The sequence below is a fragment of the Hoplias malabaricus genome, chromosome 2 (assembly GCF_029633855.1).
Source record: "Hoplias malabaricus isolate fHopMal1 chromosome 2, fHopMal1.hap1, whole genome shotgun sequence".
Lineage (NCBI taxonomy): Eukaryota > Metazoa > Chordata > Actinopteri > Characiformes > Erythrinidae > Hoplias > Hoplias malabaricus.
In genome coordinates, this window is record NC_089801.1 from 82,599,711 (window position 1) to 82,625,854 (window position 26,144).

At 40.3% G+C, this 26,144-nt stretch overlaps 1 protein-coding gene and 1 long non-coding RNA gene across 2 annotated transcripts in view; both read left to right on the top strand.

Annotated features, from left to right (window-relative positions):
• Positions 1 to 26,144, top strand: part of LOC136678672 (ribonuclease inhibitor-like) — a 119,977-nt gene that overhangs the window by 69,027 nt on the left and 24,806 nt on the right. The window lies entirely within an intron of this gene.
• On the top strand, positions 13,181 to 25,346 carry LOC136687425 (uncharacterized). Its single transcript, XR_010800469.1, has 3 exons — positions 13,181 to 13,295; positions 24,555 to 24,618; positions 25,153 to 25,346. It is a non-coding gene; the product is annotated as an uncharacterized lncRNA (long non-coding RNA).

Genomic DNA, 26,144 nt, shown 5'->3' on the forward strand with positions numbered 1-26,144 from the left:
AACATGGGAGTCCAGGGAGAACTGGAGAACCTAATGGTAATGTGGTAATAGTGCTAATGGTAAAGCAGCTACCTGTGTCCATGTGTCACTGTGTGGACTGACTGGAGATCAGTGGAGTAGTGAACGTGAAGACAGAGCAACCACAGTAAAACAGTCTCAGTAAAAGTGGACATTCTCTATTCATACATTTTCAGGGCCTCATTTCAGAATAAAAAGACACACACACAGACATCATATTTGCCAGTGGAGCTTCTAGCCAATGAGAATGAAGCTTCTTGTAAACAACCCAACTCTCAACTCTCAACAAATTCATGCAAAAATTTAAGCCTTACGCCCCTGGAGCAGAGGGAGAACCAGGGGCCACATGTTTCTGTAAAAATCATAGGTGGTACTTGGAGGTTTTGGTTTGATAACGAGGGGGAACTTGGTCTAAAAAGTTGGAGAACCACTGGTCTGTGCTTTATAACCATGGTCCTGTCTCATAGATTGTTGGTCATTTTTCATAGTTTTTCTTGGTGGTTCCCCTAAATTTCTCTTGTCATTCTCTGTGTAGTTTTATCTTTGTTAGACTCTTGTTTTCTGAGCTGTGCTGTTGAGCCTCACGTATCCATATTTAAGTAAATTATACGTTTGGAAACAAAGCTTTTTTTCTCTTCATTTCTTTATGTTTCTGATCCATTTTTATTGTCAAAATCACTCATATGTGGAGTTTCTCTAGCACAATGAAGTGTGAAAGTACACTTTAAAACGTGGGCTGTATGTTAGTGTTATGTATTATTATTATGGTATGTCCGTTCTCTGCTTGTGTCCTGGGTTTTGGAAATTCCTCTCAATCCCAGAAAGTTCCTGAACTTGCGATGGTTTGGTAAAAGAAAATAAAATGCTGTATATTTTTGTGAAGCACATATTACTTAGAAGTGTATTGGGATTGTTGTGAAAAATAATTTTATTAATTTGTGTTAGTGGACAAATATCCTTAAATGATTAGTTAAATTAGCATTTATAACTACATACTCATTGTGTGAAATCCTGTACCCTATATGCATTTATATGAATAACTAACCAGCATTTACATTATTAATTACTTACACATGTAGTTAAACATTTTTGCTTGATTCTGCACTACTAACTCATATGATAATTACTCCTAAAGACATATTATAAGCTAACTTCACTATATGGCATGATAACTTGATATTGACACACAGTTTTAATTCTTAACGTCTAACCTCGAACAGATGTGCACTCCAGGATTGTAACACACTGACATCATAGTGTTGGGCACGGAGGCGCTGATCTGTAGCTTCTGTTTGTGGCCTTGAAGTGTATTTCTAACTCCCTAAATTTTAGTCTCTTGGGAAAAAGTGCTGAGAAGAGAGGCCCATGGTCAGCCTGACCAGATAAAGAATGTCTTCAGGGTCACAACAGGCACCTGAATATTGCACGTGAAGAGCTGAGTACTAACACGTGAAATTATGCATATTAATATACGCTAATCAGCCAGAAACGCCTCACCACAGGCTATGCGTCATCTGGGGTATAACTGTTAGAGTCAGATCATGTGAGGTCAGAGTTTTCACTTGGGAGGGGTATCACACTTCTCAATGTGTTAGTTCTCCTGGATCCAGTATTGTTAAATAAATACTTTGATTTGCTTTGAACTTCACTCGACTGGTGTCTGCGACTCTCTCGTAACGGACACGCCTCCCCGAAGAGGGAGGGTGTATTTTGGACCTTTTTGTTATTTTCTCATGAGTTGGTAAATTTTAAATACTTTGAGAACGGTCCAAAGAAACATTTTTATCTTCAAATTGGTGACCCCGGACGTGCGGGAGGTCCAGACCGGACACCTTAGGACTCCTTTCCACTCGCGGCCGCAACATAATAAGGTGGGTGTGCAGACCCTGTTTTATTCAAATTCTGCATATTGGACTTTTTAAAATTGGTGTGGTGTGGAGCCCCGACGGCGGTCCGGAGTGGGGTATTGAGCAAATCAATTTATTTTAAATATGTTTTTATAATTTTTTATCGGTTTATATATTTGGGGTTGCTTGGTTATGGTATTTAAAATGGAATAGATGGACGTTGTACCCATCATGGAATTTAAAATGGAATAGATGGATGATTGGTTCCCATCTTGAGACAGAGTGGTGGCGTCCTCAGCTCGGAACCTGACGAGGTTTCGTGTTAATTGCCTGGTCTAAGGGTAGGCCGTGAGAGTTCGTCTCCTCAGAAGTATATTCAAAGCGGAAGTTGTACCCGCGAGCGGAAGTTGTCCCCGCGAAATAATTGAAATAAAAAGAGCGGAAGTTGTGCCCGCCACAGTTTGTAGTGTATTTTAATGCAACCTGATTGTGTATTCGTGTGTTCTATGTTCTAAGAGGCTGTGTTATTTTTTGGGGCTGTTTGCATGACTGTTGTGTACGTTTCTGCTCGCTAGAGGGTGATAGAGGAGTGTCTTGCTGTGGATGTGTGTGTGTGTGTCAGCTGACAGAATTTTTTTTTTGAAAAAAAAAAAAAAAAAGGGGAGAAAGTGGGGGACTGATCAACCCCCTTTTCTTCTGCGGTTGCCTTTGAGTGTGTGTGTGGAGAACTCTCCATGTGCTGTAAAGACCCATAAATTTTATGTGAGTGTGTTTAGAGAAAAGTGGGGAAAGGACATCTCTGCCTAGAGAGTGTCAGAGAGAGAGTGTGTTTACAGAAACAGGAAATGTCATAAAGAATGAGTGATTTAGAAATTAATAGGGAAAGATATTTGTAATGGTATAAATTATGAGCTTCGTTCAAGGACAGTTATTTAAAGAATATGAACCTCACTAAAATGAGGGGTTTGTTTATTTATGACAATTAGCCTGAACGGAAGACGTTTTTAAAGTAAAATATATAAAGTAAAATAAATGAGCTTTCTTGGAGACTATACATTAAGAAAATATAGACAATGAGCTCCAGAAAGACGTTTTTAGATGTTGTGAATAGGAGAAAGGAGAGCAAGGTGTAAAGCTGAGTAATTAATAGGGTACATTGGGGAAACTAAGGTTTAAACATGGGAATTAAAGGAAAATTGTTAATTGAACATGCTGTAATTTTGAATTTGGTTTCTTTGTTATTGGGGTTAATTTAGACTTGTGGTGGATAAAAATATATTTGGTATTTTGTTTACTGCTTATTGTACTAAGAATCTTATTTTTCCGGTTCAGTTTGCATTTTTGATTGTGGTAGTTCATCTTAAAAATTTATTTTTTGCCTCGGTTTCAATTTTCCGTTCATCATAACATATTTTGTCACTTGCTTGCTATTTCTGTAGTTCTCAAAATTTTGTTTTCACTTTTTATAATATATCTTGTAATTTGACTGCTTATTGATGGTGTGCTGATGTTTGTTTTGTTCGGTTGGAAATTGATACTCTACATAATAGGCACGATGGTGGCTTGTTGACTGATAAGTGTGTTCGGTTATCTAAACTATAGTCTTTGGTTTTTTCTGTTTATTACAAATTATATTTCATATATTGGTGTGTTATTTGCGTCTGACTAAAGAGCTTTTTCGGTTCGTGGGTCGGTTTGATACTTAATGTACATTAGGCTTGGCTTGCTTCTAATTAAATACTGTGTTTGAAGACACGCACTACGTTTCTTATCAGCCTGTGAAATTCTTCACAGGGCTGAGGTGGTTCTGCTTTTCTTGGCTGAGCTTGAAAATTTGACTTTAAAACTTTTCTTTTCTTTTTTATATAAATTGAGCCGGAGAGCGCTAAGTGTTGCGTGGGCGCTGTGTGGGGGAGACCATGGCCGCCATACAACATAGGCCACGTCCCACCAGCTGACACCATCCTGCCTGTCTTCAGTGTAGACTAGGGCACAGTGACAGAGTCACACACACAAATGCACACACAGACGGGAGGGGCTCTGTGAGCAGGCAGCACACAGACACACACACACAAACGCACACACAGAAGATCCATTTGAATTACGGAGGCCACGAGAGTCAATTTTAATTGCACACACAAATATTAACACCGACTGTTCTGACATTATAGATACCACGGGAAATTATATAGAACAGGATAAACCGCGCCTTCACCATAAACAAACACTGACAACACCATTTAAGAACCCGATGCCACGTAAAAATAAACAAAACATCAGGATTAAAGCTGATTTAGAGGGACATATCATAACGGATGACTCTGACCAAGATGAGGGACATATAGTAGATGATGAGGACAGTGCGAATGGACGACGCGGTGGTAGACGGATTTCTGATTTGAACAAAACATTGCGTGCCATGGAAAAACTTATACTAGAAGAACAGAGACAATTGGACTTAAAACAACAGACTTTAGAATGCGACATGCACACTTCAGACATTTTGAGACGAAGCACCAGACCCCGACACCCGCCTGACAGATATACGTCTGACATTAACGTTGACACTATGCTTCCATTAGTGGCCACTAGTACAGGAACATATAAATATGTACCTTTATCACTGACTGATGCACAGACTTTGGTCGATCAGCTTCCGCCTTTATGTAGTGGAGCGGCTGCCTGGATAAGAAAGCTGGACAGTCTGACAGGTGGCATGACTTTAGCACTTGGGGATTTTAGAAATATTATTAAAAGATCAACTACTTCCATGGAAGCAGCTGAAATAGAGAAACAGGCTAAGACATTTACCAAACCTAACTATGATCTTTTCTATATGAACAATTATAAGGAAAAATTAGATAATAAAGACAAGGAGATACTTAAGTTACAAAGAGACCTACTAACTGTTCAACTAGCAGAGGCCAGGAAATTTGTAAATGATAATAAAAAGCAAACAAAGTCTGACACCATGATGCCTATGACTGCACTGCCACATATGCAATCACCGCTAACATTTATGAACAAAAACACATATATGCCTACCCAATCAGGGCCACCACAAAACCCACCATATAATTATGAAACAACTCCATATTTCCCATATCAGCCCTACTCAGGGAGCAGGGGGCGCGGTAATGGTAGGTGGAGGGGCAGGGTCCGCCGCCGGACAGGGGCATGCCTAAGATGTGGAGCTTTGGACCACTGGGTAGCACAATGTGAGGCACCACACCCACAGGCGGCACCAATACCGGAGCCATCACATCTTCCTGCTGGCCAATACAGTATGGAGCCGTGGGGTGGACATTGACGGGGCCCAGAGGAGCAACAGGACAGCAGGGCCAGGGCAGAACCCATGCTGTCATTAACTGTGGGGGCCTCCAAAATCCCTTTTCTGGTAGACACGGGAGCCACATGGTCAGCCATCAACACAGTATTACCTGCACACCTGATGAGACCTCAACAGGATGAGTCGGTAGACATTTACTGGGGTTTAGTGACTGGACAGACGGACCTGTCACCACCACTAATTGACTTGTTCCAACAGTGGTCGCCTTGGATTACAGCCATGGCACCCTATGTCCCTCCGCCCGACCCATTACATGTCACCCTGTTCTATGATGTAGGGGGAGATTTAACTTACTATGAAGCTTTTCAAACAGAATTAGAGGGCACACAGTGGTCGGTTGATACCACAGGGATTTATGTGGGTCCTCAAAGGGGTGGCATCTCCTGTCTCACTAACACCACAACAACATTATTGGTATAAACTGTCTGACACGGCGGCACCACACATTTCACTAGCTCTCCATCCGGGACACGAGGCCAAGCAGTTGGGCCCTATGGTAAAAAGAGTGAATGAGGCCACGGATTGGGTCCGGACCCAGCTGCCTGGTGTCATTTTTTCACAGTCCACACAGACATATCACATCACTGATAACTCATCCATCCAAGTCACATTGCACCATCAATTGCTGCCTAGACACCATGGTTGTGAGGACTGTGATCATCCACAGACGGAGGTATTATTAGCATCACTACCTGACACATTGTGGTCCACAGACCCAGTTGATCTAGGATACACTAATCAGACACCCGTCTCTTTTCGTATGAATATTACACAACCAATTTGGATTTCCCAATATAAACACAAAACCTGACACTGTGAAAGACATGTTAGCATTTTTAGGACTGACTGGTTACAGCAGACAATAGATTCTTGACTTTGTCGGACGAACATAACCTTTTAGGGACATGGTGAAATCTCTAGGGATGAGAAATTTGTCTGGTAAGCTCAATTGGACGGTGGAGTCTGAACAGGCATTTATAGATGTTAAACAAACCTTATCTGCTGCAGTTTACTTAGCCAGACCTGACTATTCACTACCTTTTTACATGGATGTTTCTGAAACAGACACTGTGATTAATGGTGTACTGTTTCAGAAAAAGGGGGAACGCAGAACTGCTAGCAGTAATTTCAGCATTAGAAGTGGCACATATAGGAAAACAACAAACACTGGAAAATTTAAAATAATGGTGGCACTCATATGTCAGTATTAGTGGTTGATTACATCACTAAATGTCAGATTTGTAACACACAGAACGTAGCAAAAGCATTTAAACTAGCTCCAGGAAGGTTTCCATTGCCAGATTCTCATGGACACGAGATTCAAATGGATTACATAGATATGATTGACCCCATTAGGAGATATAGATATCTCCTGGTCGTTGTAGATAGATTCTCGGGGTGGGTAGAGGCACTCCCCACTCTGAGGGAAGATGCAAAATCAGTCTGTAAGTTTCTGATTAATTGTTGGATTCCGAACCATGGGTTTCCTAGGAAAATTTATTTATTTTTTTTCAGATAACGGGAGTCATTTCACGAGTAAAACACTGCAGTGGGTGGAGCAGACGTTGGGGCTGCGCCATAGCTATGGTTGTGTGTATCATCCTGCCTCACAAGGTCAGGTGGAGAGGATGAATCAAACTTTGAAAACCAAATTAGCAAAAAATCAAACTGGCCACGGGCATGAATTGGCTTGATGCCCTTCCAATTGCTTTAATTAGTGTCTGTAGTTCAGTAAATAGAACTATAGGATTTACTCCTTTTGAATTAGTGAGAGGCATGCCATTTCCGGGCCCCAACAATGCGCTTGCGTCCCCACAGAAACCACCTCAAGCAGAGTACCGACAGCTATATGAAGAACTAAAAGCTGTTTGTAAAGATTTCTCTATACAGGTGCAGGAAAGGAGAGAAGGAGAAGAAACGGAGGAGAAGGATCCAGAAGTGACAGTCTCACCCTGGGTCCTCCTGAAGGTCATCAAGCGGAAGTGGTACGAACCTCGCTGGACAGGACCCTACCGGGTGACAGAGAGAACCAGTTGTGCAGTCCGGCTGAAGGGTAAAGGCTTATAGTGGTACCACCTCACACAGTGCAGAGCCGCACCGACATCTAACATCAAACATTCACTGAAGGAAAACAACACCTCAGAAGAGGCTGATCAAGCAGCCTCAACCAACATAGGGGCAGAATAATCCCCTGAGGCAGGGGCACGACAAGGAAAGTCTATCCTTGCCCCCAGCGCAGATCCCTACCAACGGATGAAGAATACACTTTAACACATACACATATAGGGCTCATTGTAATCTTTTAGTCCAGAGGGTGAGTGGTAGGACAGAGGTGTCCACTCCTAACAGGAGCGGTGTAATTGCCCGCTACCACCACAATCTGCCATCAAGCTCTACCTAAGTCACTTGCCAACCCGGGGGTGACCTAGGCAGACCAATCTAACATTAATTGCTTACCATTTATCTAAATGTGTTGACCTGTCAGTTGGACAGGTCAAAAGGGGGAATTGTTGTGAAAAATAATTTTATTACTTTGTGTTAGTGGACAAATATCCTTAAATGATGATTAGTTAAATTAGCATTTATAACTACATACTCATTGTGTGAAATCCTGTACCCTATATGCATTTATATGAATAACTAACCAGCATTTACATTATTAATTACTTACACATGTAGTTAAACATTTTTGCTTGATTCTGCACTACTAACTCATATGATAATTACTCCTAAAAACATATTATAAGCTAACTTCACTATATGGCATGATAACTTGATATTGACACACAGTTTTAATTCTTAACGTCTAACCTCGAACAGATGTGCACTCCAGGATTGTAACACACTGACATCATAGTGTTGGGCATGAAGGCGCTGATCTGTAGCTTCTGTTTGTGGCCTTGAAGTGTATTTCTAACTCCCTAAATTTTAGTCTCTAGGGAAAAAGTGCTGAGAAGAGAGGCCCATTGTAAGCCTGACCAGATAAAGAATGTCTTCAGGGTCACAACAGGCACCTGAATATTGCACGTGAAGAGCTGAGTACTAACACGTGAAATTATGCATATTAATATACGCTAATCAGCCAGAAACGCCTCACCACCAGGCTATGCGTCATCTGGGGTATAACTGTTAGAGTCAGATCATGTGAGGTCAGAATTTTCACTTGGGAGGGGTATCACACTGTTCTCAATGTGTGAGTTCTCCTGGATCCAGTATTTTGGTAAATAAATACTTTGATTTGTTTGAACTTCACTCGACTGGTGTCTGCGACTCTCTCGTAACGGACACGCCTCTCCCGAAGAGGGAGGGTGTATTTTGGACCTTTTTGTTATTTTCTCATGAGTTGGTAAATTTTAAATACTTTGAGAACGGTCCAAAGAAACATTTTTATCTTCAGGATAGAAATAATTAATTTAAAATGCTTCAATAAAGCACAGTTCCATGAAAAGTGGAGTATCAGAGCGTCACTTGTGAATGTACACAGTGAGACTCTCAGACTACAAAAAGGTTCAGAGTCTGGATTTGAAATGAACACTAAATTTTGCTGTGTGTCTTCTTTCAGGAGTGATCCGAAGTAATCACATCTCTAAAGAAATGTATGTTCAATTGGCCAAATGAAAGAAAGCATGACTCCACAGAGAGAGATGTCGGTTGAAACATTAGGAAAAATTCAAATAAAAACTTAAAAAAAGAAAGAACCCCAACATAAAGTGTGTGTGATTTGTTCGCTGTTCGCAAGTAAAAAAGAGAAGGACATAGGCAGGGATTCATTTTTAAAGCATGAGGTAATGGAGCCAGTGTGCACAGAGTGTAAAGATCTGGAAAGCATTGTCAGTTTTGTTTCTTTGGCTGAAAACAGAGGGTGGTGTCCATTTATTGACTGCATTCAGCAACAAGAGCATTAGTGAGGTCAGAACTCTCTCATCCCAAAAGAACTGGATGGAGCACTACTGAGCCAGAGAACACAGTTCCACTGCTCCACGGATCAAGGCTATATACCCCTCTAGTCCATTCCTGGCTTTAGACGTGGTACCAATATGTTCATGTTTATCGGTTCCAGAGCGTCCTATTTGTAACTCCCATTTCATGTGAGATACAGATAACTCACAGTTTAAAGCTCCTCAGCAGTTTAGGGGTTAATTTGATTGAGCTGAGTCTGATGCACTAAGATGTAGCCGATCATATTGGACAATTTAGTTTGTCCCGCCTCAGCTGCTGCTTATTGGTGATAGCTAATGCAGCAAATAGCGTTTTTTTCTTTTCTTTTGTCCTTTTCTCTCTTCATGCCCTGGAGGAAGGAGCTGTAGCCCCCAGTTAGCCTAAATAACAATTAAAATCACAGTTCTTTGTTGTTAAAAAAGTACCTGGTTGAGGATACAGCTACAAAGAGTTGACACAGTGTCGAGAAGACTCTCTGTGGTTTATAACTTGACTTATAAAGTTTTATTGGTGAGTTTAATGGCATTCTCGCTAGACCGCATGGTCTAATATAATACTCAGTTCAGTAATATACATGGACAAGATTACTTAATAAAAACTTGATATAAGTTTAAATAAAGATAAAATATAGTAAAACCGTTTGGTTTAAAGCCAAATTAAATGAATAAATGTCAAATAAATCAATGTTTTCTACTTGTAGCAGTTGCTGGTTCTAGAGCTATTGAGGAAAACTGACAAACAGCTGTACATTCATCCCAGAGGTATATTCCATGTAGTTCTTAAAATGGGTTTGTGTATAATTAAAGAAAAATCACTGTATCGGTTGGATTTATAAAGTTTTATTGAATGTAATATACATTGTGAATGGCGTATTTTTTGGTTTTTATCTGCAAAGAGAAAAGAAAATATGTTAGTAAGAAACTGTATTGTAATTTTATTATTACGTGATGTAATAACAAGAAATTGAATATAACTAAGAGTGAAGGTCAGTGTGATTTAGATGAGCAGTTTACTGTACCTGTTTTGCTTAAGCAGGTCAGGTTTTTAGAAGGCATTGGAAGTCCTGGAGAGGACTCATCTTGGAACCCTTCTGTGAAATTGATGGCGAGCCACCCAAAAAGAACTGACCCCAGCAAACAAGGAACGTCCCTGGACGTTCAAAATAGGTCTAAAAGTAGTCTGTCCGTCAAGGACATATTTTAAACGCCAACGGACGTCCAAAATCCATCTTAATAAGTTAAGTGGTGACCAATCGATAACGTCAGTGGACGTCCAAAATACGTCTAATAATCGTCTTTTCAATGTCTGTGTTTGGACGTCTTTTCAACTTTCATTTTCAACCTTAAGAGAACGTTGATTAGACGGCAGTCATTACGTTATTTCAACGTTGAATCAACGGCTAAATGTTTACTGGGACAGATCTGACCACTCTTGAATTATGCTGAACTACCTGGTTACGTGGTAGGGCTACAATTAAGAGACTGAGACATTTTTTTTTCTTTTCTCATTGCAACTAATTGTTATATATATATATATTGTATTTTATTATTTTTTTCTTAATTTATTAGATATCCTTTGTTGGGTTTATTGAAATTTAAAGTTGTAAACTTAGAACAAACTACATACATAGCAACAATAATATCTCACAAGCCATACCTTGTTTTTTGTATGTTTAATAGTATATGTATATTTTTTAAGTAAAGCCAATTATTTACTTTTACTTTTTCTTGTTTTGTGGTTCATGCTGACACACCCCCACCTACTTAACAAGCCTAGACATACTGGTCCTTAGAGTAGCAAACTCCTATATTTCCTGTGTCTACTGAGCGTAATTATTGTTGTATAGTACACAGATTACCAGGTTAGATAATAGGAGTGTTACAAATTGTATTGGCTAAACTTCTGTACAGGGTAATTACAAGCTGTGTGTGTGTGTGTGTTAATTTAAAAATCTGGGTGTCCTCAAACATTAGGGTTTATAGAGTATATATAACTTTGCTGATAAAAGACAGGGCTGATTTGATGACCTCAAAGACCTGGAAGAAGTGTAGATCCAAATCAAGTTTCCTATATAGGAAATAACAACTTCATTTAATTACTTAAAAACAAACATGAAAATTATAAAATGGATAATAATTCGGGTAATACGGTCCCTTATTCATGCCCATAAGATGAACTGCCCTCGGACTAACTGCAGACCAGCTATTAAGGACTCACTGACTTGAAAATGCTTTCATATATTTATAAGTGAATAAATAGACAGACGTAGTAGTTATTTTTACATTTATGTATTTAGGTAGTAAGATCCGCTTTTATTATTAGATTTATGTAATTATTGCATTATGTACCTGTGAATTTCACCAAAACACCTCTTTTTTTTAGTTATGTTCATTTTGGGTTAAAACCTCCTACCTGTGCGTCTTGAGTCTGTGTGTGTGCGTGCGCTGCGTCATGACGTAGGTGTGTGTGTGTGTGTGTGTGTGTTAGTGATGGGAATTTCGGCTCTTTTTGTACCGGTGGAAATAAGTGGTAAAACAAAGAGCCATTTAGGAGTCGAAAGAGCCGGCTCTTTATGAAGAGCCGAGCCACAAGAGCCGGCTCTTTCGGCTCCTAAATGGCTCTTTGTTTTACCACTTATTTCCACTGGTACAGAACAATATTACCTACATTTTACATTACTATATGGACAAAATATTATTGTTCAATATTAAGAATAATAAATAGTGTTGCAATGGCCAATTGTTTTTATGGCTGTCTTGTAATAACTCACTGATTGCACTCACACATTCAGTTGTATAAATAACTGGATTTTTATTTAAACACCTTAATAAAAAATCACTTGTAAATTCTGAAATATAACCAATGGAACCCAAAAGGTAGGTTTTACAAAATAGCTTATTAAATTAAATAATCATCCATTTCTGGGAATAAAATAAACAAATACTCTGCAAAACAGCAGCATTCAACGGTAGAGATTAAAACAACCACAACTGTCAACAAACATTTAACTGATTTAACAATTTCTTCGGCTATTTTTTTGGAAGGCAGACTGGCATTCAGGAAAACCAAGTGTCTCAGCTCGGAGGAGTTGATCCGGTCTCTTCTCTCTGTTATTATCGGCCCGGTTTATGAAAAGAACGGGGTTGAATGACGAGCCTTAGAAAAAATGACTCGGTCTTAGACGGGAACCGGCTCTCATCGTTCACTTACAAGAGCCGGCTCTTTGAACCGGTTCGTTCGCGACCGACACTAGTGTGTGTGCTTTCTCTGACTGATCGAAGTTTGCTAAAACTATTAATTGCAATTTGCATATAATCACACTGCTGTATTTAGTCTGATTAATTGTTTGACTTGTCCTGTGTGAGTTTGCAGAAGTCTGAGTTTGTTATTTTAGCAGGTTTTATCTTGAGAATATATGGCTGACGCTACCGCGCTAATTTATCTCTGCCACAATCAAGGGAGATCTGCCCTGTGTTTTAATGGCACGCGTTTTCTCTCATCAGGAGAGCCAGCCTAGCAGATACATGACACACGACTCATGGTTGTTTTCCTGTACTAAAGGTATGGAGTGTGCTGACATTAAAGGAATTAGAGATCCAGGTCTGTCTCATGTCCCATAATTACACGCCAGAACACAACGCAGGGTTCATCAGGCGTAACACACACAAGGGTGGGTTACATTTAACTTGGTTCTCCAGTTATATGTTTTGAGAACGAGTCTGTTATTAATGGAAACGCTACACAATCGGACAGTATGTATAACAGTCGTTAAGGGGACAGATGGTTTTTTCGTTATTAAATATATAAACTAGGACAGATTAGACTCTGGACAAAAGGAGCAATGCGTCTCTATTCTGCTCTATATCCGTCGCGTTAACACTCTGACCTCATATTTCCTGTTTATAAATAAACAAAGGATAGATCATTTTAGAATAATATGATTGACTGTAGTAAGAATGATTGACAGTGTCTCCGCCTCCTCTCACCTCCCATTGGTTCTCCGCACTGTGGTTACACCCACAAACGGAGAGGAGGAGGAGGGATCCGAAACTGAAAGTAACTCTGACCACGGGCGTCGTTGCGGAAAAAGGATGGACGTGTTGCGCAGTTAAAGCGTTGGGGCTTTATTTCGATTTAATTCGGTAAGTTTGGCGATTTTAATGTTATTTCAGATTTAGCCTCTTCATGTCGAATATTAACAGTTTTAAAACTCTGAAACCTGTGCGTGTTTCCAGCTCTGTTTTATCTTCGGCTGATTTTAGCGCTTCTTCCTGTCAACGACGTCAGGGTGGAAATTATAAACATCTCTCTGACGTTAAACCGCTGTGTTTTTGGAGATACGCTGCCGCTTTAAAACCCCGACCTCAGCAGCGCTGTTGTTATTTGAACGAAGTTGTTGAACAAGCTGCAGTTTAATTTTGGGTGTGGGAACTAAACCGAACTCCTCCTTCCAACAACAGCTGGGTGTTTAAAGCTTTTTTCAGGGTGTCATGGTGATTCTGACCTCAAACGAAATGAAAATGAATTGTTGGCGAGTTCTCCGTGTGTAAAGTGGACTTTGTTTTCGCCGTGTGTTACATTTAGTCGACGTTATTGACTGCTTTATGATTCGGGACCGTTATGTGGCCGCCATTTTGTTGAAGAAGGGCGCCTCTAAAATGGCAGCTCAAGTCTGGGTCCTTCATTCCTAGGTTTATGTTTCTGATTTCTTGCCAGTGTGGAGGGTGGGTTTCTGTGGAGGTAAATCTGTATTTCCATTATTTCTCTTCATCCTCAGCACAAATTTTGTCGTTTAAAAACATTCTTGCTCTTGGCGATTTATGGCCCACACAGAAGGACCGTGAACGTGTGTTTTATTTGTGTATGAGAGTGGGAGGAGGTAAAGTGCATGTTACACTCTCTCTCTCTCTCACACACACACATTTTAAACTGTTATGAGCTAGTTTTTCAAGTAGTGCACAGACTCACCGTGAATTGAAATAAGATAAATATGATGAGAGGACAGATGAGACAAAATTAGGCTTCTAGTGCTTTAGCCTTTGTCCAGTTTACAGTTGTTGGTTCCTAAAATCATTATTTTTTGTTGTTGGGGAACTCTGAACAGAGCATTGTCTCACTTATCACTTTGTAAAAAAAATTGGACTTAGGGCTGGACGATACGATCAAAACTACTGTCAAAATATATTTTTATTTTAACAGATTTTAATTTCGATAGAATGTAATTTCTGTACGATTACGAACATTATAAAATCCACAGGGAAAACTGCCAAAAACTGGACAAACCAGAAACATGACATCACCCTCAAACATAAACCTTCTGACTTTGTGGATATTGATATTTTATTTTGAAATATTGAAAAGGTCTTTAAAATCATATAATTGAATTTGAAACATTTTATATTGTGATATATATTGATATTTAATTATTGCCCAGCCCTACACTCTCAGAAATAAAGGTACAGTAGAGGTACATTATTGGTCACTAAATGTACAAACTGTTTAAATGTACCTTTAAAGCTACAACAGTGTTAAAAAAGTCCAGTTGTGTTCCTTAAAGGTACATTACATTCTCTTCTGCAGAAGGAGAGACACATGTTTGTAATCTTTCATTATAGAACTGTTTCATATAAAAAAAACACAATAAAAGTCCTGTAGATGAAATGGAGCATATAAAATCAACACAGTTTTAAATTATAATAAATAATGTACAGTTATGTTTCCTAATTAAAGGTACAAATATGTATTTTTGAGGGTACCACCACAGAGACAGCAAAAGGTACCACCACAGAGACATCATTTCTGACAGTGTAATTGGATCTTCATTTGTCCTCTTTTCTCCATTTGTCTAAATGACAGTTTTTGTACCTCCTGTTTTGACGTTGAGCTCCTCCTGGGGGATAGGAGGGGGTTTTCTCTGCAGACCTCTTAACCACCGTGGTGGCGTTTCATTGTCGTCTCTATACGTGGTGTTGTGCAGCTGTAGCGTACACTCTACATCCTCACCCTGAAATGATTGTGGTGAGATTATTTTAATGATGTCACCACATGTGTTTCAGTGTGAGGTTGTTTTTGGCATGCTGTGCATAGGACAAATAAAAATGATTAATGGCTCGATGCTGGACTGGCTGTGTTCCTCACGTGTGTGTGTGTGTCTTTGTCTTTGTAATTGAGTTCCATTAGTGAAATAGTAAACAAAGTAATCCTTTATACGTAAAGAGATATTAGGTTATTGTTGTATAATCGTAATCAAACATTTTCTGCCAGTGTCAGACAAATATAAAGAGCCCAGTTAAGAAATCTTTTATATTAAACAAAGGATATAAAAGTGTTGGTTACAAGAGTGTTGATTATATGTTTTATGTTAAAGAGTTAATTAGAACAAAACATATTATGTATAATCACATGTAGACACAAAATTGACGTTGTATTTTACTGGTAATAAACTGATATTTATTGCTCAAATGGCAGTTCTGTTTTTCCAGTACTAATTTCTTCAGGGAGATGTATCTGAGCTGAAATTGCATTAAAATATTAAATTAAAAAGGTTGTGGGTTCAGGTTGCGTTCTGGGTGCTCTGGTTTCCTTCTGCACCCCTAGAGAGCAGGTTTGATTTGAGTGGTGTATAATTCCAGCTGCAGTGACACTGACGTGGTGGTGGTGTGTTAGTGTGTGTTGTGCTGGTGTAGAGTGGATCAGACACAGCAGTGCTGCTGGAGTTTTTAAACCCTGTGTCCACTCTCTGTCCACTCTGTGAGACACTCCTCCCTCGTTGGTCCACCTTGTAGATGTAAAGTCAGAGACAGTAGCTCATCTGTCGCTGCACAGTGTGTCAGTCGTCCTCTAGTCCTTCATCAGTGACACAGGACGCTGTCGGCTGGATGTTTTTGGTCGGTGGGCTTTTAAAAACCTTTTAAAAACTCCAGTAGCACTGCTGTGTCTGATCCACTTTCACCAGTGCAACAGCACCATCACATCAATATCACTGCAGAGCTGAGAATTATCTACCATCCAAATCATGCCTGTTCTCCTGTGGGGACCATTGAAGAACAGTGTAAAAGGGGGTTAACAAAGTATGCAGAGCACTACAGTCTGTAACTGATTTGTTGTCAGTGGAGCTGAGAATGGACAGTGAGTGTAGAAACAAGGAGATGGTTGTAATGTTATGGCTGATATGTGTATTTGGCTTTAGTATTCTTAACAGTATTTAAAAACTTTATAATTTCAATCCTTTGTATGTCCTGTACATATGCAGAATTGACAATAAAACTCTCTTGACTTGACTAACCTATGTAAGACCTCAGGCATTATATATTGGTATTTTGGGACCACTCAGATAATGTCACACACACATTTCTTTGTGATGTTAAAGGCAGTTACGTGGTAGGTGTATTTACCTGGTGTAAAATGAGAGATTAATGTTTTGATTGTTGTGTATTAGGTGGTACTTTGTAGTATGTCATTTTCCTTTATGTGGAAAGATGAGTTCTGAGGCTCCGTGGCGGCGGGGGGAACTCCACGTGAGTGGGTGTGGAGATTAACTGTAAACTCCTTTCAGCAAGAGCTGGATGTTTTGAGGAGAGACTTGGTGAGGAAAGGTGAGGATGAGGAGAAACTGCCGTAGTTTATCAACTCTTCATGTGTAAATTTGACTCTGTTATCACCCTGTATTACATTTGTTCAGTGTTTATGCTGTGGGACTGTTACTTCCTGTTCTCTGTTATTTTGATGAAGAAAGAAGTCTTCCTGTGTTCACACTGAATCTGACATGGCGGCTCAGGTCTGTCTCTTCCTGTTGGGAATCAGTATTTATGTCTTCCTGTCAGGCTGGAGGGTGGGTTTAAAAAATATAACAGATAGTCTTTTTTTAAACCAATCACTTTCTTGTGTCAGAAATAGTACAAACGATCTCCAATGTCCTACAGTGTTTATTTAGAGGAATAGAGTAATTTATAAAGTGAAGAATTAATTAAAAATATTGACCTTCTCTCTCTCTCTCTCTCTCTCTCTCTCTCTCTCGTGTTCTCATACACAGTGCACACACACAAACTGAATAGAAAGAATTTTTAAACTTATTAGCTGAACTGATTAATAAACTCAGGCTGCAAATGCTTTAATACCAGTCATTTTATAATTATTTTAATCTTCAGGAACCCTTGTAGTAACATTGAGTTTGTTCAGATGAAGTTCCCTTACTTCAGCTTATGACAGATGACAGATGAAACTATTAGTTCCACATTTGTTTGTTCATAAACTAAACATTAACTGGACTTTTCTCTGGACAGTCAACTGGACAGTTGTCACAATCAAAATTTGAAGTTAATAAAAAGTTAATAAATCTAACTTATTCAGTGTTTTTTTTTTATAGATGTCCAGTTCCACCTTAAATTTTGCAGTAGTCTGAAGTGCTAATATATTTACTTCACCATTTAAGGGAAGAACGCAACATCTGCAAAGTACTCGTAATGTTTTCTGCTTTTTGTGAACCAAATGTTTATAATTAATTTTGTCAATTGATTAAAGTATTTAATGGAGTTAATCACAATGACATTCCTGTGATTTACATTAACATTTATGCATTTGGCAGATGCTTTTATTCATGATTAATCATGTGAGTGTATATATCCAGTCAAATGTTTGGACACACCCACTCAGGGAGTGTTCCCTTTGTTTTGAGCAGTTTCCCACATGTTGTGAATGTACAACACCAGTCAAAAGTTTGGAAACACTTTTTCATTCAATGCTTTTTTTTTTTTTTTAAATATAATTTTCTACATTATTAATGAATGTGGAAGACATTAAAACTATGAAGGAACACATTTGGAATTATGTAGTAAACAAAAAATCTTAACCAGAGTCTTACAATCTTACCCGTCTTTTGACACGTAGTGTATATATGATGCCTGAGGTCTTACATAGGTTAGTCAAGTCAAGAGAGTTTTATTGTCAATTCTGCATATGTACAGGACATACAAAGGATTGAAATTATGTTACTCTCCTCTGCAAGATGCAGTAACATTTAACAAAAAATAGGCTAAATTCAGCTAAGCTATATGAAAGTGAACAAACAGAAGACAAGTGCAGGACAAATGATACCAGCAGCTCACTGATAGACATACATGAGATGGAAAAACCAGCCTCTCCCCTCGTCTTTGAGATATTAGAGACTAATGCTGGGTGCTGGGTGGGGATTTCTTTAGAGTTATTGTGTAGTGGTTTAGTGTTTAATGTGCAGTTCTCCACTGTAACAGAGGGTTTATTTCCAGATTTGAGGCTGTATGTATGTGTATGTAGACAGTTTATTAGACAAAAGTCTTATAGCTATTTAAGTTACTCTTGCTTTGTTGCCTCTAGTACCACCATATTTACAGAGTGAATGTGTCCACAAACCTTTGGTCATAAAGTTTATTTGAGGTAAATAAGGTGATAGTATGCAGAGGAATGAGCTGGTGTCCACAATCTATTGGTGATATTGTGTATTAGAGATAAATGATCTAAGAGCTGTGTTCTGTTCGGTCTCAGTGGACCATCAGACTGTGGTGTTGGCTCTTTCTGATTCTGACAATGTGAAATATACACAGAACCGCCTTCTTCTGAGGGAACACCCCAGCTCTGTTTCTCCTCACTCTGTGTTAGAAAGTGGTCAACACTGAAGAGCAAAGAAAGCTTTGCTTGTAAACACCAAAGAGGAGTGTACAATTAATAAAAGAGAAGCATGGAAAAAAAAGAGTGGTTTATATAAGAACTTAAAGCAATATTATATTAATTTTACATATTAATTAACTTAATCTGACAGCTGATTAAAGAGTTTAATATTTTGTGCTACTCATTATTTTAATATTGTGTTTCTTCCATGTAACTTTTTAAAAACTTTTTAAAAGCTATATGAAAGTGAACAAACACAAGTGCAGGACAAATGATACCAGCAGCTCACTGATAGACATACATGAGACAACAAGTGCATACCTATTGTTCTGCGGCAGGATGCTGTGCAGGCCCCGTACCACGCAGTGAAACAGCTAGTCAGGATACTCTCGATGGCCCCCTTGTAGAAGGTGATCATGATGGGGGTGGGAGCTCTTGCTCTTCTTAGCTTGCGGAGAAAGTAGAGCCGTCTGCTGTCGCTAAAACGTTGGGCTATCCTCTTGGAGTGCTGCCTTTTAGCCTTTCTGATGCCATGGGACAGGTTGGCCCTAGCTGTCTTCAGGCCTGCCTGGTCTCCAGCTTTGAAGGCAGCATTTGTAACCTTCAGCAGCTTTTGGACCTCAACTGTCAGCCATGGCTTCAGATTGGCACGAATGGTGATGGCCTTGAGGACCGTTACATCATCAACGCACTTGGTGATGTAAGCAGAGAGTTTCTGTGTACTTCTGAATATCTGTGGAGTTGTTGAAAGTAGCAGCCACTTTAAACACATTCCAGTCTGTGGTGCTAAAAAAGTCCTGAAGTGTCTCTGATGAGCCATCCGGCCACACCCGTACCTGCTTTAGAACTGGTTTGATGCAGTGGTCTGAAAGCTGGCATTAACATAATAGTGAGGTGATCAGAGACACCAAGGTGGGGAAGGGGCAGGGCTTTGTAAGCTCCTCTCTGTGTGGTGACGACCTGGTCCAGAGTGTTGTTGCCCCGTGTTGGAAAGTCTGTGTTTATAAAGTCCAGAAAACACAGTCCTTGGGTCTTCGTGGTTGAAATCCCCAGCCAGAATGAGAAAAGCATCCGGGTGAGCTGTCTGCTGCTCACTGATGTGCTGGTACAGTTCATTCAGTGCCCCATTCCTGATGTTGGTGGAGCTTGGGGGGAGATGGACAGCAGCTAACAGCACAGTTGAGAAATCCCTCGGTAGATAGAACGGTCGGCACTTAATAACCATGAGTTCCACTACCTGTGACCAGTATTTACAGACCACAACAGCGTTACGACACCAAGCTTCGCTAATGTAAACACAGAGCACGTGTTTTACCTTCAGTGAGAACTCGGTCCGCCCTGTAGCATGTTAGCCAAGTTTCTGTGAAGACATAAACACAACAGTCTCTCACGGTCTTCTGAGTTGACTGAAGTAAACAGGTATAGTCCAGTTTATTATCCAGCCAACGTACATTGGCCAGTGTCATGGCTGGCTTGTGTGGGCTAGCGCCTAGCCTCGCTCTGATACCTCCGCGTTTCCCCCTCTTCTGCAGCCTCTCGCTCCGCTTGTGGCGCTTCCGTTGTGGGCGAGGCGCAGTGTTGGGGGTCGGTGATGGTGCCCGTATCCTGAGCAAGCCGCGGATTCGCAGCTACTCGCGGAGTTCGGGGTTCAGTTACAAGCACAAACTTCTGCCGACATCAAGCTGTATGAGAGTTCCGGGACGTGAACCCACGACGGAGACGTACAAACACAAAGCAACTTACAAGACAAACACATTTTAAACTTTTTATTTTATTTTATTTACTGTAAAATGTGTTTAAGTGCAGGAACAACTGAAAGACCTGCAGCAGAAGAAAGAGAGTGTTTGAGTGTGTGTAGATGCATCAGGAGGAGAGAGGACACAGTTCCTTTTTATAGTGTGTCTCAGAGCTGCATGGCAGAGAGTAACTTTTGGAGGATGTTTTGTCTGACGTAGTATAAGACTTAGTATAATAGGAGAATGTGGAACATTAATATGTTACAATTCTTTCAGAAAAGAAACTAATTCATTAACAGCCTTTGTTTCAGAATTAAATTTGAATATTTGTGTTCACAAACTTTTGGTCATAGAGTGCATTTAAAATAAACTATCAGCTGTGTTCTGTTCCTGTTTCTGGGATAAGAGTTCAGTCCTGTGGTGGACTGTCAGGCTCTGGCTGTGGCTCTATCTGATGAAGTGAGACACAGACTACACACATTCATCTCAGGACATACCCTAGTCATGTTACATCCTTCACGTCTATTAAAAGTCTCAAGCAAATTAATGTGTCTTTAATGGTGTGTCAAGAGAATGGCGCCCCCTACAGGGTGTATTCCCGCCTTGCGCCCAATGATTCCAGGTAGGCTCTGGACCCACCGTGACCCTCAACTTGATAAGCGCTTACAGATAATGGATGGATGGATGTTGTGTCAAGACTGAGTTCAGCTGCTGATATGCCAAGTTTTAATTTAAAATATTAGCCAAGAAACTGTGATTAGATGCATATTCATTCATTCATTCATCCATCCATCCATCCATTATCTGTAATCACTTATCCAATTTAGGGTCGCGGGGGGTCCAGAGCCTACCTGGAATCATTGGGCGCAAGGCGGGAATACACCCTGGAGGGGACACCAGTCCGTCACAGGGCAACACAGACACACACACACACATTCACTCACACACTCACACCTACGGACACTTTCGAGTCGCCAATCCACCTGCAACGTGTGTTTTTGGACTGTGGGAGGAAACCCACGCGGACACGGGGAGAATCATTCATTCATTCATTTATTTATTTATTTTTGTTCTCCAAGTTTTCCAGTACCACAGTTTGGGCCTAACGTACATTATGGCCTGACAAAGCTGTTATGTCACAAGGTTGAGTTTAGCCTCTTATTCTCTCTGTGGACTTTAACGAGTCTGCATTAATAGTGACGTGATGAGGCTGGATTTTAACAGATGATCCTCTGAGTTATAAAACTGTTTTAATGAGGGTTTAACGTGTAAAGGAACCGTTTTAAATTCCTCAAAACTCTTTTGTAGCTTGATGGTGAAGTTGGTTTTCATTCCAACAGAGGAATTATATGAATTTAGTAAATGTTTGTAATAACAGGGAAAATGGCCTCCGCTGTTAGACTTCCTCTAGTGTAGGTTGATGTTTTAGTGAACACTTTGTTAACACAAATATATATTTTTTTGTGAATATTATTGTGAATTTATTATGATTTTTTTCAACACATAACACACACTAAAAAAAGAAACAGATGCACATTTAAGGGAGGAAGCAAAAAGGGAAAAATAGTGAAAGAAACACACTTCATACAATTTCACAAATCAGCCAACATCTCTTTAACAAACACAACAGACCATCGCTCAACAAAAGAAAGTCCAAAGTTCTTCTTCAGTTTTTGTGTAGGTTAGGGTTAGGGTTAGAGTTAGATGAACCTGGATGAGCTTCACATCTGTGGAGGAAGGGGGGGGGCATACAGCTCTCTCCACTGGTTTGAATGTGTATTGTAGCTCCTACTTTATTCACTTGTATAAATTGTATAAATATTACAGATTGCTCCTTTAAATGGTTCAGAGGTAAAATTTGTTGTGTGTGTGCGCCTCTCCTTCTGTCTCTCTCTCTCTCTCTCTCGCTCTCTGTCTCTCTGTCTTATCTCTCTCGCTGTGTCTCTCTCTGTCTCTCTGTCTCTCTCTGTGGAGTTTTTATTGTGGGTTTTCTATATTCTCAGTCTCTGAAACACAATGTCAGCTGCTGAGTTTTGTCCTTGGGTCGGCTCAGATTCAGCCGTAGTGACATTTTAACTGTGTTTAAACGGCTGGTGAAAATCTGAATCGTAACTGATGTTAAATACTATTCTACCGTGTGAGATTTGGACAGGTTTGAACACTGGTGCAGGGGTCTGCACCTGAGACCTGCGTTACTGTGTCTAATGTTCCACTGTTCATTGAAAATGACGCGATTATGAAAAGAACTGGCTCGGTTTGGTAAATTCACCAGTGCCATGAGAAGGATTCCTCTCGACTGTAAAAATGAAGCTGTTAAACATGTCCCGTCTTTTCAGAGACAGATCTTCATGTTCCTAAACAATCGTGATCAGTACATTGACGTGAGTTTTAGAGTTATGGGTCTCAGCAGTGATTCAATGGAGGGGCAGCAGGTAGGGGACAGAGGTGAGGAGGTAGCTGAGGACTCGGGGCCTGAGAGCAGGTCTGAACTCATCAGCTCTGCAGGTGGAGAGGGAGTAGATGGTGATGGGCCTGATGTATCAATAAATGTAACCCTTAACAGTAGTGATAGTAATGTTAATGTTAGTACTGCATCTGTGAACAGACCCAGTGACCTCACTGACTCGGTCGGGCCTAGTGTCAGCGCCCACAGAAAGGCCCAGTGTAAGACTGATAAACCCGTGGAGGAGGGTGGAAGGTCAGTTTTGAAGCAGAATGAAGTTACTGCAGGCTGGGTGTGTGATGAGTGTATAGCAACTCGGGGGACACTGTGCTGGACTCTGAGGAGGAGAGTGTGTTATCAGACTGTTCAGGGCTGATTTCAGCTCGGGCCGGTCCGTCTGAGACCTCCGTTGGGGTCCCAGAGATGTTCATTCATTCTCAAAGATTAACCGGTTTTTGAAAGTTACAAAAGGTAAAAGGAATGTGTCTTTAGACAGTTTCTTCTCTGATTCTCAGACGTTTATTAGATCAGTGCAGTACGCCACTGAGAATGAGACCTTTAAGGAAGTGGTTGACGGTCAGACAGGAAAGTTTGACTCCTCCTGATGTGTAGTGTTCTCTGGCACATCTCTTGGTGGTGTATCTCTGGTGTCTACTGCTTTTGAGTGATGTACTTTTCTCTGTGAACACTGAGGGGTTTATTGAAGATGAATATGTCCATGGATATGGAAAGTGTGTACAGCACACGCAGCACGGTGGATTGTGGAGACTGTTCGTGTGGTTGGAGCACTGTTGGACTCGGGAGGAGGGTGCTGTTCGGGCCAACAGTCTCTAAGAGAATGGAAGCCTCATAGCGGCGCACCAGATATGGGCCACAGCCGCCGGTGAGAGTACTGTCCAGGAAGTGGAGACAGGCCGGCGGTGTGGCTCTCAGCTGGAGCCTGTCCATTGTCTCTCTATTGACTGCTCACACCTGACTGTCCTCTTTGGGTTTTTACACGGACTTTGACAGAGGCTTGTGTCTGAGAAATCTGCACTGGACTCACAACTGACGGAGAAACAGAGTGGGGACTCGGGCTCTTTGAGCTGGATGTGAGACTGGAATGTTTGAATCTGAAGGATATCATATAGTTTCTGTTCAGTTTGTTTGAGTTTGTGGTGTACTGATCAGATACTGTGATGGTTTGGTGATGGAGTGTGTGTGTCTGTGTTGTGTTTTTTTATGTGGACAGAGGGTTTGTTAGATTGATGTATATTTTTGTTTTTTGTTAAATAAAGTGAAATGAAAGTCTCTCTCCGTCTTTCTTTCTCTCTCTCTCTCTCTCTCTCTCTCTCTCTGAGTGTGTCTCTTTTCCAGTTCTCAGTAAGACAATAAAAAATGACAGGGGTCCAGCCCCAGCCTCATGTACACTGTGCTCCACATGACATCACACGTCCCGTGATGTGAATATCACACATTTTCATATTGTGATTACTCTGCTAAAATAATATATCATGCAGTAGTAGTAGTAAAGGTGTGCAGTGTATCAGAGTGTTCTTCTGTGAGGTACATAGAGATCCTGTGTTTATTTCTGTTCTCAGACAGAGCTGAACTTCTCTACTGAAGACTCCTCTGAGAGACTCTGAAGATCCAGCTCAGAATCAGGTAACTGCTCTCACATTTCTGATGGGTGTCATCACTGCTTCATGAGTGTGTCCTGGACTTCAGTCTGAAACAGAGTTTAACTGAGTGTTCAATGATGTGAGGAGTGTGATCTTTATTAAATATCTCTCTATCACTTTATGGGTTTTTCTGACCTCATTTTTAATGTCAGCAGCTGGAGGAATTATGAGCAGTAAGTTTACATCAAACAAATAAAGACAAATGATGACAGAAGAACAGACCTTTACCTCACTGACTAAACTGGAATGTTTTCTCCCTTATTTCTGTGTCTTTGGTTAAAGGTTATTTACAGAAATAAGGCAAAGCCAGATGATCTTAAAGTGGCCTGTCACAAGCATGAACTCTGAGCTGGTAACAACTGTCACACAGATAATACAGATGACTACTGTCCATGTGACAGAATCCTGAACAGCTCTTTGTTAGATGGAGTATCACTCTCTAGGAGCAGAGCCCTAGTCTTGCCCTGTGTTCACACTAGAGAACTAGTCACTCACTGAAACCCCTCGTCACTTGTAGAGTGTGTGGAAGCTTGAAGATCTGAACTGGATTTGTCAGTGTGTGTCAGTGTGTGTGCTGCCTGCTGCCAGGTTGTGGCTAAGACCCTCTGCTCTTGTAGAAATGACTGTTTCTCACATTCTAGTGTGAAGAGGAGATTAGGTTTAAACAGTGAGTAAACTTTAAATAATAAACTGATCAGACAAATCATTAAAATCACCTCTTTCTGAACTCACTGTTTATTTTATCAGCTCCACTGAACACACAGGGGCTCTGCTTACTTTGTTAGCCCCCTTTCACTGAGCTGCAGTGGGTTCACCTTAAAGCAGATCAGTTCACTGGTTTTAAGTCGTCTACAGAATCATTAAAGTTCTGATGAACCAGATGTAAAAGGTATTACACTTGTCTTTCAGGGAGAGGATGAATCTCTGTGTGACTCTGCTGATTCTCTCTGGCTCAGTGTCAGGTATGTGATCACTGACCAAACTACGCTGTGTGTGTTCAGGTGTTCAAGGATGCTGCATGAAACACAGTCAAACACCTGAGTAACACTCTGAAAAATCAACAGAAATAAAACAGCTTTAAAATGGTTTATATTTTAAACACAAAAAGCTGTCAGAACTCAACTTGTGGTTTTTGTTCACATTTCACAGATCAGATAATAATCATTAGTTAATTATTTGTTGTTGTTTTAGTTGCAGAACGCTTTAAGGTGATTGGTCCAGATGAGGCTGTGGATGCTGACGTTGATAAAGATGTGGTTCTGCCCTGTTCTCTCAAACCTATTACCAATGCTGAGAATATGAAGGTCTCATGGCTTAAAAAAGACGTGATCGTGTATCACTATGAAAATCATAAAGACAGAAATAATAAACAGTCTGAGTCTTACAGAGGGAGGACACACTTATTTAAAGAAGAGCTGAAGAATGGGAACGTCTCTCTGAAACTCTCAGCCGTCCAACTTTCTGATGAAGGAATGTACTCTTGTTTAGTTGAGTCAAGGTCTGGGCCTG